The following is a 10892-nucleotide window of genomic DNA, read 5'->3' as shown; positions in this document are numbered from 1 at the left end:
TTGATTACACCCAAATATATAGCCTTTGAAAGAATCCCAATCGAATTTGAAAACAAATCCCACAAATTCGCAAATTTGCATAACTCTATGATACACTCGATGACACCTTCGATGGGACTTCAATGTCATCAAACTAAACCTTCGATGTTATTGAACTCACTTTGATGTCATCAGAATAACATTAAAATGTTCCAACGACCAAACATGAAAATTCAGATTTTACCGATGGCATCGGACAACCTTCAATGACATCGAAACTTACTTCGATGGCATCGAACAGCCTTCGATGGCATCAAAAATGGCACCAAAAGTGTCCAACAACCAATTCGATTTATTTCAGAAAATCTCAATGACATCGAGCCGACTTCGATGGCATCAAAGCCTACTCGATGACATCTAACCTGTCATCGACAAACTGTTAAATTATAAATTTAAGACATCTATCAACACTAACCTCATTTTGGCATAGCAGGTGCATGGATAAAAGATTAGGGATCACTATCTTCCTCCTTAGATAATCCTTAAATCCACAAGTAGAGAAAAATGTCAAAAAGAAAAAATAAAATTGATATTCATTTAATAAAATAAGAGAAACTTCACGGTGTCATATAAGGAAAGGAAATCCTAAACTTTCTTGAAAAAAAAAAAAAAAAAATCCCATTCTTACCCAAACTTGTAAACAACTCTTATATGGATAAAAAAAGACTTCAAACCATAATTGATCTCTTGAAACCCTAAAAATATATTTAGAAAATTAGAACATACTAAAATTAGTAATTTTTAAACTAAAATGTGATTTTGACTTAGAATATGGCATTTTTTCAATTGTCACGCCATAGGCTTATCAAGAGCTTTCCAACGATATATTATATATGCATGAATCCGATAACCGATTATAAAATTACAGCCATTAAAAATTATAATGTGTTCAAGCATTTTTCACCTTAGTATTAGGTTGAACTTTTGGTTCAATATTTTTTAAACCTGAACTTTTAGTTCAATATCTTGTAAACCTGACGGTCCTCGCAACCTGACGCCAGTTCATATGCAAGGTCAGGCTTGATATTGATGTTTTGCCCAAATGACATGTTAGCCAGAAAGATGGTACCGTGCCACAAATTATAGCCCTTTGCACGCATCTGACCAGTTCTCTCCTCTCTTCTTGTTCTACTTCTTCTTCTTCTTCTTCTTCTTCTTCTTCTTCTCCTTTTTTTTATTTTTTTATTTTTTTTGGGATTGGCTTGTTAGTACAGACAATATTGTTAGTACACACCCCGCTGTTAGCCACACCCTACTTGGGAATCGATGCCAAGACCTCATTGTTATCTGACCTGTTCTCTTAAAAATGAGAATCGATGAGCTTCGGAATCCTGCCCCAATCCTTGTGATACAGAATATTTCAGCCATGGTATGGTATGCACCAAATATCTATATTTTTCTTTTTTAATCTCCCCTAGTTATTGCATCCAATGCTACAACCACTCCGGACCACCTGGAGTGGTGCAGGCGCCTGTAACTGATCAGTTTTCCTCACAAGATGTCTTTGTGTCGTGTCAAGGACTAGAATAATTAGTTTTGTACAACTTAATAAAATAAATAATGTAGATTCTTCAACTGTTCGCATGGAATAGTTTTATGGCAATCCGAACTGTCCAAATTCCTGACCCAACCATGGATCAGGCAAAACCTAAAAATTTCACTAAGAAAATAAAGTACCAATCTGATTTCTCCCTTCAAATTCGGACCACTCATTATTTTATTCTTCACAATCCATTTTATAGAAATTAATTGGATATTTAAGATTGCATTTAGAGATATAGCCCATCCACAATGAGACACACAATTTGGACGGTTTGGATAGCTGTAAATCAGTGCCACATGTGAAGAGGATGAATAACATTGGCCGTTGCCAACTTATGACAGCAATACCAGCAGACCTTGCCCAGAATCAGTCTCATTGGCCAGGCTAGCCAACCCCACTTGGGTTAAGTTGATGTGATTTTGGTTTGGTCTCAGGTCAGAAAAGGTGGTCCGTAACCCACTCCACCTATATACTTATTATAAGTAATTTGATATTCTGCCTGAGTATCAAAGATGATACTCAGGCACTTGCATTTGTACACATGGTGTATATGCAATTCAAATTAAACTGTCCACACCATAGAGCCCCTCCGTAGATAGGTTATAAACCTAAAATAACATTAACTAAATAATTACAATATCTGATTTTGAAATTCTGTTTGTTAAATTACCAATATAACAAGAGGCCCACCCACTGGACGGCTTAATTTGAGTTGCACATATACGTGTGTGCAATACACGAGTGTCTGTGTATCATCTGCCACACTCTGCCAGAGTATCGAAGTTTTTCTTTATACAATTTGACTTATAAGTAAACAGAAATTATCAAGTGGGCCTGATCTGACAGGACTTGAGCTTTTTGGTGGGATGCCTAGAGCCAGCCATAACGTCCTGTGTTCAATCCTGGTACATTTTTTCTCATATGGGCCCGGCTTGGGCTGAGAAATGTTCTTATGGATCAGGCCTAGTGATATCATGTTGATGACTTGTTGGACTTGGGCCCGACTCTGGGCCCATTTAGTAAATAGGCTGTGATCATGCTAGGTTGATCCTGACCTCACCTGAATTGGACCCATAGTCACCCCTTGTCATAACGCCATTGCTCAAGCGATCAGAGACTGAAAACTCATATCTAAAACCATTGAAAGTATAATAGAAAGAGTGGGTCCAGGCCATCAGATTTCAGGTTTGAACCCACTACGGATTGGGCTCGGATGTGTAATATGGGCCTGATTTTCTGGCCCGATCAGTAAATGAGTGTTTGACCAAGGTTCGGCAAAATATTCTCTGAAACCTAGATTGAGCCCATGAATGTTCCCATTTATTGACTTTAATGGATAGTTTGGGCCTGATATTAAAGGCCTGTGACCTAAATGGGCCGTATCTGGGCTATTTTGAAGCCCAAATAAGAATTGGGCCATTGAAGCCCATCCCAACAAAGCATGGAAAGCGTGTACATTTCCTCGACTGACGACTTTAATCTCTCTCTGTGACCATTTAGCATTTTTCGAAGTCAATGCACGTGTATAAGCAGCACATTAATATTGTGGCTCACCCGATGAGAAAAGATGGGCTGGCTCATTAGATTTAAGATCCCGGAATCAGTTATGGGGCTGGATTTTAATCCAAATAAATAAATCAATCGATCTGGGCCTTGGTTTTGCAAAGTGTATCTGGTAGAGCTGAGCATAGGATGACTTGACTTGGCAAACTCGACTCATTTGACTAGTTCAGCCGGACTTGATACGAACGGGACTCAAAACGAGTCAAGTTCGGATCACCCGGTAATTCAACTCGATTGGAAAATTGACTGGTACATATATATTAAAAAACTTCATATTTGACATTTTCAATATGAGATGCCATGCAGCTAATCTGGCAAGTGCACCTAGGTTTTGAGTTGTGATTTCAGCCCGTTAATACCCACTTCACCTGACCCGACTCGGTACTTGTGACCAGGTCAGACTTGGTCTGGATTAGTCCAGGATCAGCCCATGGTTGCGCTACAGCAATTTGTTTCTCTACGGCCAATTTCTCTCGAGTAAGTACAAAGAAAGACAGAGTTAGTGGGGAAAAAAAAAGAGATAAAAGACTGGGAGCAATTGTACAAGTGAAAATAAAATCCACATAAATCAGAATGGATAGCGCAGGTGACAAATTGTTTGTCCATAGTTTGAGAGTTTTTATAACCATCGTCATTGCTCATGTAGGAGTGGGAAATGGTGGCGGACTAGTGTGATAAGGAGTAAGATATTTTTCATTAAACAGAAGATCATGATTATTTAATCTTTCCCTATCTTACCACCATTTATTCCAGCATTTATTATAATGAGCTTCTTGGTAACGTTTCAAACCTTCCTTAATTTCTTTAGAATAGTCTTCGACGAAGAGCACTGGCCAATATTTGATTTTGAAGTATTTTTCAAATAAAGACATCGCATCGGCCGAAGAAGTATCTAAATACCGTCATCCCTTAGATGAGGTTGGCAGCGGCCAATTTGATATGGTCAGTGGAGGAGGTGGGTCAGAGCACTTAAAGACTAAGGTAGGAGGCTTATGAGGCGAGCCGAGAGTAGTTCCTACATCAAGGATCCTCTTCGGAGTTGATGGAGGTGGTTGAGCTGGTGGAAATATAGAGATGGCAAGTGCCTTCACCATAGCTTTTTGACGCTTTGGTTGAGGAGTCGTGTTGGTCGGTGAAGCTTCCGAGGAGGAGATAATGGCCGATTTAATCTTCGACTGATTTGGTTTTCGGCTGGGAGTCATGGCCGATTGAGGTGCTGCTATTTTCTTTCCTCAAAGCTCTATAGAAGAAGAAAGTTGGGATATAGTAGTTTAAGAAGACTTATTGATCAATTTTTTTTATAATGATCCTCCCACCAACTAGTGAAAGTGTCCATTACTTGAGGCTGGTTCGGATAGAATGGAAGATCGAGAGTCAAATTGCCCGATTGAAAATTAGAGTTGAGAGAATGATAGAGATCGATTTGATCAATGATCGGTTGAGTGAAGGGATGTCGATTACAGGTCGTCTGAGTGAATGGAAGAGAAATGCATTGGACTCGACCAAACTAACGGGAGAGCAGGTTTAGACAATACTGCTTGATTATAGCTTTGGTGTCATGCCCCAAACTCAAAGACCGGGCTCACAAAATTTTTGATCGCTGAATCCAGCGCTGATAGCCTCCATAGTACCCCATTCTCAGCTCCCGGCACCCATACACCAGGTTCCGATCTTGGGATCCTACAAGGAGGATTTCAAACATGATTTTGATTCTGTACAAACATAAACATAAGCATAACCCATGAACAATAACCACAAGAACACCATCACAAAATCCATTATGATAAAAAACTTTTGAGTACAATGCGTATGAAAGGAAAATACAAGATAATAATAATAACAGAAACTCCAAAAGCTCAACTGCACGCTCCAACTGCGACAAGGCTACGGCTGCGTCCTGGCGTCACCTGCATGCATCAATCGTACATAAGCTTATAGAAAGCTTAGAGAATGGTGTAAGTGTGTGCGCAATATAAGCGTGCTCAGAATACAAGGTCAGAGAAATGCGGAATCATGCTGATGAGTACATGAATGAAATCAGCCGTACCAAGGCTATGTGGTGTAAGATATGAATGCTATCGGCCATGTCAAGACCATGCAATGCGAGATGCAATTCAAGCATGCCAATCCTCATCATATATCAGTATAGTTCTCATTCTGGATAATCATTGGGGTTTAATACACTCCAAATGGCACTGCCGCTCTCCTAGCCGCACAGTCCAAGTGAGAGTAAGAAACCTCACTATCCGCTTGGCCATTAGTCTATCAATACCTACCCGGCACGTCGATAGCAGACCCATTCACGAGCTGGTCAAACTCAGCCTAGTATTACCCCCTACTCTCGGGCGAGTAAGGCCACACCCCTTTCCAACCGACCACGACACAACGCAGCATCCTGGTATTCAGCCCTCATGCACTCATATATCCACTCGGTCTCGACGTTGGAGTCTTCCTCTGGTACCATCGGGATTAGGGATTTTCACCAAGGGACATCTATGGCGCCCCGATGCTTAGTAACAATATTTTCGGTATCTGATCCTGCATCCACGATGTGTTTGTGGAGGTCATAACCCTGATGTCGCTAGGGCGTATAGAAATCATTTCATACAAATGCAAAGTACATGAATTACACTATCAGTCATGCATCAATCTTGCGCGTACCACGCACTCATGAAGGGTAACTCCGCCTATCGGGGAGCCCATAAACAATCTGCCCGAAGGCATATGCTATGATCAGTCACTCCTCATATCAAGCATACATATGATGCATATGATCATGAATCATGGATCTATACTAAACATGTCATATGGTGATGGGCTCTGATCATAACGAAGATAGACTTAGACTGCCTACACACTATAAGTATGGGCCTATCAATGGGCCCTAGGGAGAGTGACAATGCGGACATTTAACCAACATTATCCTACAATGTGGACGTCAAACCATTATTGCTCTCAAGGGACGACCTGCCATGAACATCATTACATAAACCATGGTGGAATCACACATTGCAATGAGCCTTATGTACATCCTATTGGGCCTCAACCCATGGACCTCAAATACATCAAATGGACCGCATAGCATGGGCCCCATATATATATCAAAGTGGGCCTCAGTGGGTAGGCCACAAATACGTCAAGTTAGGCCTAATCACATGGGCCTTGCATACATCACAGTGGGCCTCATAACATGGGCCTCATATCTATTAAGGCAGGCCTCAACAATGGGCCTCTTACAAATCAAGGTGGGCCTCAACAATGGGCCATAAATATGGTAAGTGGGCCACACCACACGGGCCACATGTATATCAAATGGGCTACATCAATGGGCCCCGTGTATAACAAATGGGCCACACTCAAATATAAGTGGTGATAAGGATTTCCACCATTAGAATTCCCAAGGCCCGCCATAACATTTATTTCCCATCCAATCTGATCATAGGGTCCCAAAGGATTTCAATAGTAGCCGTTCAATCCTCATCGTGCATCGTGGTCCACGTGATAAATAGATCTGTCTTATTTTTGTCTCAAGCCTTAAATTATATTTCAAAATAAATTGTTAGATAGTTTGGATGCAACGCATACATCATGGTGGGGTCCACTGACCGTCCAACAGCCCAACCAAATGGCTGGATGACAGTGATAAAACACATATTTATTATTTTTTTATTTATTTATTTTGGGTTCCACCGTCCACGGTCAGTGGATGGTGTGAATAAAACACATACACACTGTGGGTCCCACGTGGGGCTTGCCATAATGCTTATTTGCAATCCAACCCTTTGGTAAGGTCACACGGACCCTAGATGAAGAGGAACACAAATTTCATAATGATCCAAAACTTCCGGATGCCAGAAGAGTTTCAATGGCAAACGTCCATTCCCTACTGTTTTCTGAGACGTGGGCCACTTGAGCTTTGAATATGGCTGATTTTTGGGTGGCCCACAGCCAGGGAAGGGGGCCAACAAATGAATGGCGTGGATGTTATACACACATCACAATGAGGCCCAAGGCTGCCTCCAGCGTTAGGCAGCAGGACGCTGCTGCTGGCATCCTCTGACTGGCAGCGACGGCAGCAGCTGCTGCTGCCTCTTTCTTTGTTTTTTTAAAAAATCTGTATTACTACAAATTTTCCTAGGTGGGGCCTGCATCGGGTAGATCCACTCCAGCCATTGGATCCTAAGGCTCATTACAGGCTAAATGAGCCCAATATCTAAGGTATTTTGATGTATAAAAGACTTCAAAGTGCGTTTTAATGGTAAGAACTACTATTTTCTATGCTATGGCCTGCCAGATAATCATATTGGCTTCATTTTCCAACTCAATGCCTAAAATGAGTTGAGGAATGGAATGGACGGCATGGATTAAACTTCTACATCAAGGTGGGGCCTATATGAGTAGCCTACCCCAAAAGTACAATATAAATATTATATTATTATTGTTGTTAGCTTGTTAGTACTCACCCAAGTCAGTACACGCACTCCATGTTAGCCACCCCTGCCTCACGTCCAGCATCCAGAGACGCTGGATGGCAGGGATATACTCAGCATCATGGTGGGCCCCACATGTACGTGGCCCACATTTTAGTCAAGGTGGGTCCCACATGAACGTGGCCCACCTGATTTGGATCGATCTGATACTTGTGTTTTTCCTTCATCTTGGCCGTCCAATGGACCCGTTGCAAGGTGGGCCTCACGATCGGACGGTCAAGATCGTCTTGTACCATGGTGGCCACAAGACATCATACAAAAGAGAGATAGAGAGAGAGAGACGGTGATAGAGGGAGAGATACAGTGAGATAGAGGGACCCCGCCACTATGGGCCCCTCTTAATTAAAGCGCATACATCAAAATGGGTCCCACCAACAAATGGGCCCTAAAATAAGAAATAACGATGGATCACCCACCTCTAGGCCTTCTCCTTGCTCCCCTAGCTTCCTTAGCTCCTTCCCTTCAAGTTTGATGGTGGTAGATGATGAATCAACGGTTGAGATGTGAGATGAGAGGGTAGGGAAAGTGGGCCACACTTGTTGTTTGGGAGGGGGAGAGCTTGGACGTGGGATGGTGTGTTGCTTGGGAAGTGAAGAGATGAAATGAGAGAGATAAAGAGAAGTAGTGGCTTAAGGGATGGGGTGATGTGGTGGTTATAAGGAAAGGGTGATGGGAGGTATAGTTGTGGTTGAAAATGGGGAAAAAGAGGAATGGTGAGGGGGAGAAAGAGTTGACTTTTGAAAAGGGTAAGGATGGGTTGTTGTACTTGGGGTAAGGCTTGTACTTGACATTGATTGATGGGACATATTATAGGAATTCTCTCGATATTCGTAATGTGCAGCGTTTCTTCGGAATGAACGTAAGTCCACAACTCCTCGCCTGGGTATCGGTTCGGTGTGCGAGTCGCGGCATTGGAACCGCGACGACGGTGCGATCGCTAAGGTATAAATTTCTGGTTGAGCCGACTTCGGTATGCATGACTCGGCTTAGGTTCGCGCGCAAACGTCGGATACAGGTCGAGGGTTGCCGAAATTTGACCGGAAGGACCGCGGAAGCAATAGAATGGTACGGACTAGGATGCAAGCCTTACAACTCTCCCCTCTAAATAAAATTTTCGTCCTCAAAATTTACACAATTATCGCAACTAGACATAACTCATAATAGAAGAGGAAACAAGGCATCTTCATATAAAATCGAAGACAGTATACAAGATACAACATATAATCAATCATCAAAGATATGGGGATAGCACTCTCGAATCTCGGCCTCGCAGTCTCAAGACGCCTCATCAACGGAATGGTGACCCCACTGAACCTTCACCAAAGGAATGACCTTGGTCCAGAGGACCTGCTCCTTCCGATCAAGAATACGGACTGGCTGCTCAATGTAAGAAGCGTCCTCACAAACCTCCAACGGCTGCCAATCAATAACAGGAACTACGTCTGACCCACACTTCCTCAGCATAGAGACATGCAAGACGTTGTGGACGCCAGACAACTGAGATGGTAAGGCAAGCCAATAGGCCACAGCGCCAATGCGCTTAGTAGTCTCGAAAGGTCCTATGAATCTCGAGGCAAGCTTGCCCTTCGCTCCAAATCAAACAACGCCCTTCATGGGCGAGACCTTGAGATACACGTGGCCCCCTACATCAAACTCCAAGGGACGATGCCGGCGATCAGCAAAACTCTTCTGCCGGCTCTGAGCTGTGCGCATCCTCTGCCTAATGATATCGATAACCTCTGATGTCTACTGCACAAGCTCGTGACCTAGGAGACGCCGCTCTCCAACCTCGGTCCAACAACTATGAGATCTACACTGTCTACTATACAATGCCTCAAAAGGAGCCATGTCAATGGTTGCCTAATAGCTGATGTTGTATGCGAACTTAAACAATCGCAGATGCTCATCCCATCTACCCCCAAAATCGATCACGTAGGCCCGAAGCATGTCCTTAAGGATCTGATTGACCCTCTCAGTCTGGCCATCGGTCTGCGGGTGATACGCCGTGCTGAGCTGCAAATCAATGCCTATCGCTCTCTGAAAGCTCCTCCAGAACTGAGACGTGAACCTCGGGTCTTGGTTAGAAACGATCGAGACTAGAACGCCATGTAGTCTCACAATCTCCTTAATGAATAATCTCGCAAGCCGGTCCAAAGGCCAAATCGCACGAATCACAAGGAACTTCGTCAGATGGTTCACGACAACCCAAATGGTGTTAGGACCGCGCTGAGTCCTTGGCAAACCCATGATAAAATCAGTAGATACGTGCTCCCATTTCCACGTCAGGACACTCAACGGCTGCAATAGACCAGGGGGTCTCTGATGATCGGCCTTGACACGCTGGCATGTGTCACACTCGACCACAAAACTGGCAATCTAGTACTTCATCCCCACCCAAAAATACTGTCGCCTCATATCACGGTACATCTTCATCGAGCCAGGGTGGATAGAAAATCGCGATCGATGTGCCTCAGTCATAAGATCTCTACGCAGCTCAGGAATATCTGGGACACATAATTGACCTCTGAAGCGAAGTCCACCATTAGTACCAATCTGTCAATCTGTCTGACTCTCAGATGTTGCCTTTGCTCGATAATTCTGTAACGCCTCATCTGTCTGCTGAGCCTCAATCACCCTTGCTACAAGAGAGGGTTGAATCGACAGGCTAGATAGCTGAACGATAAAAGACTGCAGACCGAAATCGAAGTCATACTTTGCTATATCCTCGAGCATCCTCCACTCCTGAATCATTATATGTGCCACCAGGTCTCGTGGCTGACGACTGAGGGCATCCTCCACCATATTCGCTTTGCCTGGGTGGTACTTGAGGTCAAAATTATAGTCCTTCAGAAGCTCCATCTAGCGTCTCTGCCTCATGTTCAGCTCGAACTGAGAGAATAGATACTTTAAGCTCTTGTGGTCAAAGAAGAGCTCGAACCTGACCCCATAGAGATAGTGCCTCCACACCTTCAGTGCGAAGACGACTGCTGTCAGCTCTAAGTCACGCATGGGGTAGTTCAGCTCATGGACCTTGAGCTGACGGGACACAAAGGCTACAGGTCTGCTGTGCTGCATCAAGACAGCACCCAATTCAATACGCGAAGCATCAGTAAATACAACAAATTCATCACTCCCAGAGGGAAGAGTGAGGACAGGAGTGGACGTGAGGTGATCCTTCAGCTCTATAAATGCTTACTCACAAGCGTCACTCCAAATAAACTCTACGCCCTTCCGAGTCAACCTGGTCAACGGGGCTG

Source organism: Magnolia sinica, chromosome 7 (genome assembly GCF_029962835.1).
Source record: "Magnolia sinica isolate HGM2019 chromosome 7, MsV1, whole genome shotgun sequence".
NCBI lineage: Eukaryota > Viridiplantae > Streptophyta > Magnoliopsida > Magnoliales > Magnoliaceae > Magnolia > Magnolia sinica.
Note: the sequence above shows the minus strand (reverse complement) of the source record.